Source organism: Lycium barbarum, chromosome 8 (assembly GCF_019175385.1).
Source record: "Lycium barbarum isolate Lr01 chromosome 8, ASM1917538v2, whole genome shotgun sequence".
Taxonomy (NCBI): domain Eukaryota; kingdom Viridiplantae; phylum Streptophyta; class Magnoliopsida; order Solanales; family Solanaceae; genus Lycium; species Lycium barbarum.
In genome coordinates, this window is record NC_083344.1 from 107,588,369 (window position 1) to 107,598,503 (window position 10,135).

Here is a 10,135-nt window from a genome sequence, read left to right on the forward strand (position 1 = left end):
TATGGAGAGTTGGGATATTTGTGAAGGGAAATGTTCCGCAAAGTCATTTTCTGCTTAAGGTGAAATTATTTTCTGGTTAGCAAACACTAGAAAATGAAAACACTTTCCTTCTATCACACTTGTCCTTTATTGTTATATAAAGTGACTTGTCCATGTATATTAGCATGTTAGTTCTCTTTTCGCTTATGCTAAAAGTTACCCCTTTTTTGTATAAGCATAGTAGGATTAAGGTCTATAACTTATTTTTACCTATTGAAAGAAAAAAACGTCTATATCCTTCTTGCTATATAAAGTGACTTGTCCTTGTGAAACTGGTCTATGTCTATGATGAAAGAAATTGTTTTCTGCTTTTAGTTTTACTACTTACAAATATTTACCCAGAAACATTATATGAAGAAAATATTGTCAATGATGGAAACAAATGAACGCACCTACATGTCTTAGTGTTAGTTGATTTCATGGCCAGATGAATAAGCAGGAGTGGTATTCATTAGTGTAACAGAGGAATGCACTATTCTAGTTATTAATTCTTTTACGTGGAGTGTTTTTTTTTTTTTTTTTTTTTTAATTGGATGACACTCGTATCTGTAATTTGATGTTCTTTTGTCTCACTTTGTTGACATCAGGGAAGATGTTGAAACCATTGATAGATTTGTAGCTGATGTTGAAGCTAGCTATAATAAGTGGCGGCACCCTGATCCCTACGTTGGTAAATTCCTTTGCTAGCTTTAATTTGTGTGGCAAGTTGGATATCAACCCCACGAAAGAAACTTTACCAAGAATATGGCATATTAAACCCAGTGTATGAGGAACAAGCTTCAACTGGAATCATTTCCTTGAAATTGCGCTTGCATAATATTGTGTCCAAATCTTCAGGTTTGCCCTTTTTGCTGTGACTTGCTCCCGACAGTGGGAGTCGTAAGATGTTTGCTTGCTGGGAGATAATCTTTTAAATTATGAGGGAAAGATTGCATTTCTGACAATATCATATCTATTTTAAAGTGGATAAGTTCTCATATATTTCTCAATTTTCTGCTTAAACGATGCTAACTATCTGATTTTGTTCCTTAATACAATGTTCAATTGTGGACAGCCATAAACCTAAGTTTACACATTTACATGTGTGCAGATATTAAGGGAAGAGAATCATAAAATCAGATGTAGTTGGACATGTTCATTACTGTTTTGGAAAGACAAAATTTTTAAGCAACTGTTACTACTATATTCTAGACTATTACTAGTGTCTTCTTTTTTTTCGTTACCTTGATGAGCAGTTCCATGGGCTCCTGGTGGCTCCAAGTTTAACAGAAACCCAGTACCGCCAGAAGGGGTAATCTAGTCAGAATTTTATTCAAATTGCTCACCTTCTCTCATATATCAATTAACTGGTTGCTTGAGTTCTTTCCTGCTACCCCCGTAGTAAATTTCTACGGATACCTTGTCTTTCGATTTCTGTTTACTGCTATGGGTCGAATATAGATGCCATCAAATACATCCATAAAAAGGGCAGGTCGGTGCACTAAGCTCCGGTTGTACTACTTGACTGTTCATTTCCTCGTTATGGAATACTGTCAATAATGTAGCTTTACTTTTCTAGGTTCATGCATCAAGAGTGAAGGTTGTTGGTGCAAGAGTTCAATTTGTTTAGCAGACTTGATTTTTATGGGGACTTCTAGTTACTGAGGGCCTTGTTTGCTATAAACTCGGTAACCTAACCTGTCTTTGGCACTCTCCCATTTAATGATATTATTCTCTAGCTGGTACACCAATGATGCCTGTCAATAGAATTCAAGGGGAAAAAGAAAAGAATTGATTGAAGAAGATGAAGAGGTGCCAGTATATTGCCTTGCACTTACAGTTATTGAGACACGGGATTTTCCATGAATTTACTTTCCCCATTTCAAGTTTGTGCTTTATGTTAATTGCCAAAATTCTGTTACTAATGTGTCATGATATAATTTAGAAAATTGATTGAGTATTCTGTTAATTCCAATGATATACTCATGAGTTTTTTGTTGACTGATTATATACAAGAAGTCTTGGGCTTTTGTTTTGGAACTTCTATGTTGCCTCTTCATGCTTGAGTTGCTACCATATGTTTGTTAATGGACATGTATTAGGTGCCACATGCCAACTATGTCTTCTTGTGGTACTGTAACAATGGTTTCGCATATTGTTTCTCCATGTCTAATTCATTAGCTCTTGATGCAGATTGAGATAGTGTATGACTATGGCAAGGAAGAGGCTGAATTAGTATGATCCTGTGTCATGGATATAAATTAAGGTAGAATCAAGTTTGTGAGTCTTCATATTTGCTGCTCAAACAGTTACGAGCCTCTGTTGGAAATGGAAATAATTTCACTTCACACTCACTGTCTGGTGATGTTAATGTCACTCGTCATAAAGTGTCGTCAGTATAATGGAAATAGAATCATTCTTTTATCATTATCTCTAGTTGTTAGTCCAATGTGTGCTTACCGATTCTCCCTTTTGATTTTACATGTTATGTTTTTGGGTGCAGATTCAGAAGGTGCAAGCATGTGTGAGAACATTCAAATCATGTTTGTTTCCTTTCTGAGTGATACTGCTTCACTGACTTCTCAATGCAAAGTTTATATGATTTTTAGTTTTACACTTCGAAATGGGAATTGGTACAATGCCGTGGTTACTTGAATTTTTCCGCCCAGTAGTTATGTTACGTCCCGTATTTTTATACATTGGGACAACCCGGATTAACTATGATAATTTGAGGCCAAGACTATTCCGGGATTTGACGTCGGGACTTTTGACCATTCGATTTTATTTTGAGACATAAGTTGAATATGAAATTGATGGCATCGAACACTTAGGAAAAATTGGGACCACAATTCATAAAATTGGAATTAAAAAAATCTTGCCCAAAAATGGCCTTGTAGCCGTGTGGTCCACAAAAAGGTCCCTCACATTGTGTGGCCAATTTTAATTGGTCCAACACATGTGTGGGCCATAAACTAGTAGAGATATTTTGTGGACTTAAAAAGATGACTTCAAGTCATCTTTCTATCATTTTACACTTAGACAAAAATAACAAAAGTTGAAGAGCTCCAACAAGGAGGCTCACGGCTAGAGCCATGGAAAATCAAGTCCCATTTTTGCCTCTCTAAAAATTATTTCTTTGGTATAAACCCACTATTTGGAGGTCCCTAAGTGGCGTGGAAGTATCGTTTGGGTCATCCAACCATCCTTTGTGTCAAATAGCAAACCCTAGCCATTTGTGAAATTGAAGAAGGAAAGGTAAGTTTTGCTCTTGTTTATGTGTTATGGACGTTTAATTCATGCTATGGTATGTTAATATGGATGAAAATCATGAAATATAGTATGTTGGAAGTGGGGTGTGTGATGGGTGTGTTAGCCGTGTGTATGGGTGTGGTTATGTAAATGGGTGTTGTGACAAAATTGATGAATTAAATTCCTTGTAGCATGTTTGATTGTCGTAGAGCGAAGAAATAAATTAGAACCATCTATATGTATATATGTGGGCGTGACCGTGCATGGTCCCAAATGTTTGGCAAAAATCGCATTAATATCGCTTAGTGTTTTAGTTGTCGTCGTTATGAATTCTAGTTGGAATTGAGCATTTAATGACTCAAGAATGATGTTGAGATTTTGTGGGCTGATTTGGGTCCTATTATGCGTTTGATGTAAGTCGTATATTTGTGAAAATGACATCGATATATTGTGGATTGTGATACAAAACATGACTTGAAAATGAGGAAAGAAAATAGGGGGCTGCTCTCGGCTAAGGGGACTGTTTTCGGTCACTTGGAGAAAAATTATTGGCTTGTTGGAAAAATTATGTGAATTGTTTAGAGTGTTCTTGAATGTTGTTAGTATAGATTTGGGTTAATAATCGAATGTACGAACGATATTGTGGCTTGAAAGTAAGCCATTGAATTCAATAATTGGAAAGTTGTCGAATGATGAAAAAGAGAGCTATTAATGTTATTTTGCCTTCCGAATTTATTATTGATGTTGCTAGGTTGGTTATTGTGGTTGTTGTTGTTGATTTTGAGCGAGTTAAATTCTCAGGATGGCCTATTTACAGGGGAAATGCTGCCGAATTTTCTGTAGAATTTAATGAGTAGTTGGAATGAATGACTTAAGTGCCTTTAGCTAATGTTTGGTATTCGTTGGCCTATTTGTAGACCTTGGGGAGCCCGAGGCGTAGATTGGAATTTACTTTAGATCGGCTAGCTTGGAGTGCGTACGAGGTATGTAAAGCTTAGCCCTTCTTTCGTTTGGCATGCTCTAGTTGTAAATAGGCTAGACTACTAGCCTTAAGGAAATCCTAAATTCGAAATCCGATTTCGCTATGATCTTTACATATATTCTTTGGCATTCCTATGTATGATATGATGAAATATGAACTATTATGCCTTTGAAGAAACTGATTTCCAAACTTTGCACAATAAGTTGTTTTAAAGAATTCCGAGCTATAAACGCCATATCTTCCTCCGAAAGGTTCGGATTACTTTAATATTTTGGTAAGAGTTTATATAGCATATGATGAATATATTTTCTATAGGCGGGCCCGACTCGGGTCAATACCCGTCCGTGGGTCCCGCGACTTTCCTTTATGTAATTTGGAAATTTTTTGAAAGAATTTGTTATGATTATTATTTCGAATTTCAAGTGTGATCATTTTGCTTATGTTTGAATTTATGATTTTATGCATATGACTACTCACGACTCTACTCGTGCATTCTGTTATTCTTTCGCCGAGTCCCGGGCCGGTTCTGTTATCGTGCGCACTTTGATATACTCTGGAGTTATGCTGTGTTTATGGTTCACCGAGCTACTCGCAAAAGAGGGTCGGGTTCCACTTATATTTGGTGTTATGTTGGGTATGGCGTTATGCTGTGATGTGATATGTGATGGAGATACGGAGATTTGAGACTTTCCGGTGTTATGCTGTGTTATGGCGCCATCGACGGGCTGGCGACCATATTCTTCTGTACCCTATGCATGACTTGTATATTTTTTTTAACCTAAACATTTGGATATGATTGGGTTTGTACTTATGTTCGGCACTTCTGTTTCGTCTATGCCTCAGGTTTGTTTTCTGTATATTCTGCTTTGCATACTCAGTACATATTTCGTACTGACCTCCCTTTCTTCGGGGGGCTGCGTTTCATGCCCGCAGGTACAGACGCACAGTTTGGTGATCTACCCATTTAGGACACCCTCTTCTGCTGTTTGGAGTGCTCTTCTCATTTCAGAGCGCAAATTTTGATATATATATTTGTTCGCTATGTATATATGTATTTGTTCAGGGGTACGGCGGGGCCCTGTCCCGCCATATGATTCGGTTTGTCTGTTTAGAGGTCTGTAGACGTATTGTGGGTGTGTGTGCCTACTTATGTACAGGTGTGTTTGTATGATCTCATTTGTTATGGCAGCCTCGTCGGCGTGCATTTTGTGTATGTTTATGGCAGCCTTGTCGGCGTGCATCCTGTATGTGTTTTGGGCCGTTGTGCCATTTGACAGCCTTGTCGGCTTTTGATACATTTGACAGCCTTGCCGACTTTTTGATATATGTGCATATGTTCGGCGATGTATATTCCGCCGCCTCTTCTGATTTTGATATGATGTTTTGTACGCGCAAGATAATATTCGTTCTCAACTCTGTTTTAAAAATGATGAATATGAAATCCTTGTTAAGCTTTGCTATGATGATTTAGTTTGTATGTCCGTTTGGGTGCCCAAGTAGGGCACCAGTCGCGGCCCACGGGGCTGGGTCGTGACAGAAGTGATATCAGAGCGGTTTGTCTTTGGGATGTCTACAGACCGTGTCTCGTAGGGTCTTGTTTATCGGTGTGTTGTGCACCACACCTATAAACAGGAGGCTATAGGACATTTAGGATGTTTCCTTTCTTTGAATCTTAGATCGTGCGATAGAGCCAGCCGTAGGAAATGAATCTCTTTCTGCTAACCTTTAATTGCAGCTGGAGGACGGTATCGACGTAAGAAAGTGACCGACGATATTGGAAGCTATATCGTACACAGGTAAGAAATGGTATGAAAGATGTATGTCGGGGGAGCTATTTGAAGTATGATGGAAATATAAAGTTGAAGATTGAAAAGAAAGATAAACAGGAAGTTGCCTCCGATGCCGTTGAGTTAGGCATGTGAGGTAAGTCTCGACATCTGTATACTTTTAATTGCAATTGTTAGCCCTGTGTGGCTACGATATGATGTGATATAATGATATATATATACGTATATGTGTTGGCCCTGTGAGGCATGGTTGGTATTTCCTGTGTACAGGTTTTGGAATAGTAAGAAATACAGAGGAACCTCTGCCCAAATTTTTTCAGAAATATAAAAAGGAGATCGAGATATGAGTTCTTAGTATGTTTTGAAAGTCGATACCGACAGGGTAAATCCATTATGTGGGATTAAAGTTTAAGGGATACCTCCGTGTCATTCGTAAGAAGTATCATTCTTGTTTGGAAAATTTTATTCCGAGAAAGCATTTATGAGCAGCAAATTTGCAATTCATTTGAACGGACCAGAATGCGTTCCAACCACATCGTGCTTCAGAAAAGCCTATGCTGAAGGGCAGAAATGTCCAATGATTAAGTTTCGATTCATTTGAAGAATGCTAAATGTATAACAGGCAGTTGGGAATTGAATAGTTTGCTTACGACTCAAGGAAAAATATATATATGTATAAATATGGAGGTAATTATGTGAATTAAGTACTACAAGATTCCGCGATGGTCGTCGGGTTCTAGTGTTCTTTTGCTAGTGGTTGGAGAATGCCTTACCGTAATATTTTATCAGTCTTCATCGACTAATTGGAGATGAAATTTGTGGAATGAAAACTTAAATTTATGGGTTGTTTAAAATTATATATGTATATGCATGAGGAGAAACATATTGAGAATTTACCGGGGGGACGACACGGTGAGTATTAGTCAGAAAAGTAAAAGAATTCTCTCTAGATTGGGGTGGGACCCGCTACAAGAACGTTTTGAAAATATGTAAGACCCCGATTTGCCTTAAGTTATGTGATAAAGGTTGTGCGGGGAAATTGATGCAAGTATACCGACCTTAACACGTCTAAAAACATTAAAGTTGTAAGGTTAAGCGTGCCAGGGCCAGAGCAATTCTGGGATGGATGACCCCCTGGGAAATGTACAAAAATTTTCGCAAATATGGATATAAGGGACAAATAGGAAATTTGGAGTAACCTAAAAGGAAATTAGAGCATGTGGAGTGGTTAGAAACTTTATAAAGGTCGCGTGGGCTGAGAAGGATTAGATTAGTGAAAAAGAAGACAGCGCAACGCAGCTCTAGAATTAGAATGAGTTTGAACAGATGATTGAAGACGCTTTGTAAAAGAAATGTTAGTGATATATATGTATGTATAGGACCCCCCCCCCCCCCCCCCCCCCCCATTTATGATGTTGCCGATCGATTGGCGAACCCTAATAGCCAGCGTTGTAATATATGAGAGACATTACCAGAATAGAATTTATGAAACAAAGTGAAAGGTATGGTACTGATGTTACGAAATGAACTGATATTTATTTTGCTACTGGTTGAGATATTTTATCCATAGGTTCTCAAGACAGAATGACTAAACTCAAATTATTACGAATAGGTCTTTCTAATGATAACTAAAAATGGACTCATTCGCTCTTAGAAAATGGGATCAACTCCCCCACTGCGTATTGGTACTTATCGAGTATAGAATATGGAAGATTCTAATACGACGATATTTTGGAAGGAAAAGAGAGGAATTGAGTATAAGATAAGGAGATCAAAATGCCAGAAAATTGAAAAGTAAGAAACCTATTTAAGCAGAGCCCCAAAAAGGGTCGACAGGCAAAATACAAAATTATTTGCGAAAACGAACTTAAATGTAATAGTGCAGGGCAAAGGAAAACCTATGGCATGGAATGATGAATCATGCGAATATTAAGTAATTTGACTATCGAGAAAATAGAACGACGGATAAGGAACGGGTATGACGGAAGGATATGATTATTAAAGGAAATTGCTATATTAATTAAATTATTCGAGTGCCAGCTATCAGATAAGATTTGTACTATATGATTGAGAATTTCATCACTTCGTGATTTTGTTAAGATCTCGTACGAAGATAATCAAGTTATAGATTATAAAGGAAAAACATGGATACGGTATAAGCACAACCCCAAAAGAGGGGGAACGGATGAAAGTGAAGTAAGGTAAGTAGAAATAGAAATAATTGACACACACAAGATTAAAGCGATAAAGAATTGGCCTAGGTCTTCGACATAGACCGAAATACGCAGTTTTGAGGGATTAGCCAGGTATTACAGAAAATTTGTGAAGGACTTTGCTTCTATTACGGCACTATTAACGAAGCTAACTCAGAAGGCCGTGAAATTTCGGTGAACCAGTACGTGAGAAAGCAGTTTCCAGCACTGGAGGAAAAAAAAATTACAGCTCTAGTTCTCGCTCTTCCCGAGGGGCCAGTCGGGTATGTTACTTATTATGATGCTTTTGATATTGGGATAAGTTATGAATTAGTACAGCACAGTCAAGTTATGGCCTAGGCTTCCCGGCAGTTAAGTCGCACGAGAGAAATTATCCCATACATAATCTGGAATTAGCCGCGGCGATTCATGTTTTGAGAATGTGGCGGCATTACTTACATGGGGTCTACGCTGATATTTATACGGACCATAAGAGCCCCAGTATATTTTTAAGCAAAAAGGGAGCTAAATCTGCTGCATAAATGGCTGGAATTATTGAAAGATTATAATGTCGATATTCTGTATCATCCCGGAAAAGCCAATGTGGTAGCTAATGCACTTAGCCGTAAGTCCATGGGCAGTTTGACTAATGTACAGTTTGATGAGAAAGAATTGGTTCGTGGAAATTTATCAGTTAGCTAGCCTTGGAGTCCGTTTGGTTGATTCTGGAGATATTGGGATTTTGTTCGAGAAGTTGCTGAATCGTCGATTATGGAAGAGGTAAAACAGCATCAGTTTGAGGATCCTATCCTTGTACAGTACAAGGACACGACCTTTGATAAGGAAAAGACTTAGTTTGAAATTTCGTCTGAAAGGGGTATTATTATTATACGGAGGCAGATTATGTGTGCCCGACGTTGCAGGGCTGTGATGATCAATTATGGGCGAAACACAAAATGTTCGACATTCTGTTCATTCTGAATCCACAAAATGTATCATGATCTTAAATATTTATGCTGATGGGATGGTATGAAAAAGGGACACTGCAGAGTTCGTTGGCCAATGCCCAAATTGTCAGTTAGTCAAGATCGAGTATCAAAGGCTCGACAGATTGCTTCAGGAATTAGAAATTTCAGTTTGGAAACGAGGAACGATTCGCATGAACTTCATTATAGGCTTACCGCGCGCTCAACGCGGATACGATTCTATTCGGAGTATTGCTGATGGATTAATGAAATCAGCCCATTTTCTTCCAGTCAGGACTACTTATTCGGCTGAAGGTTATGACAGAGTGTATATTAATGAGATAATAAGACTTCACGGGATTCCTATATCTATTATAACCGACTGAGGTGCTCAATTTACGGCTAACTTCTGAAGACCGTCCCAGGAAGGACTGGAGACTCAGATGAGTCATAGCATAATATTTCATCCTCAGTCCGACGGACAGGCCGAGTGTGCTATTCAGACACCGGAAGATATGCTATGGGCCTGTGTTATTGATTTCAGAGGTTGTTGGGGTGATCATTGTCGCTAATTGAATTTGTTTATAATAAAATCGTTATCACTCCAGTATTCAGATGGCACCATATGAGGCTTTGAATGGCAAGAAATGCAGATCCCCAATTGGTTGGTTTGACGTGGGTGAGATTCAGTAATTGGTCCAGATGTGGTCCAGCAGGCAGTCAATAAAGTGAAACTGATTCGAGAGCGACTATTAGCGGCCCAGAGTCGACAGAAATCTTATGCTGATAAACGACGTCGACCGTTAGAATTCCAGATTGGCGATTGGGAACTCCTGAAAGTGTCACCTATGAAAGGTGTTATGCGATTTGGTAAGAAAGGAAAGCTCAATCCGAGATATATTGGGCCTTATCTGATTATTCGTAAAATAGGCAAGGTGGCCT

General features: G+C 38.4%; 1 long non-coding RNA gene across 2 annotated transcripts; it reads left to right on the forward strand.

Annotated features, from left to right (window-relative positions):
- The first annotated feature begins 292 nt into the window (after window positions 1-292).
- LOC132606592 (uncharacterized) lies at window positions 293-5,553 on the forward strand. 2 transcript variants are annotated; one of them, XR_009569987.1, is made up of 6 exons: window positions 293-709; window positions 1,598-1,706; window positions 2,212-2,284; window positions 2,522-3,273; window positions 4,185-5,092; window positions 5,183-5,553. It is a non-coding gene; the product is annotated as an uncharacterized LOC132606592 (long non-coding RNA). The 2 variants fall into 2 exon arrangements; XR_009569986.1 differs by having other exon boundaries at window positions 294-1,706.
- Window positions 5,554-10,135: the final 4,582 nt, after the last annotated feature.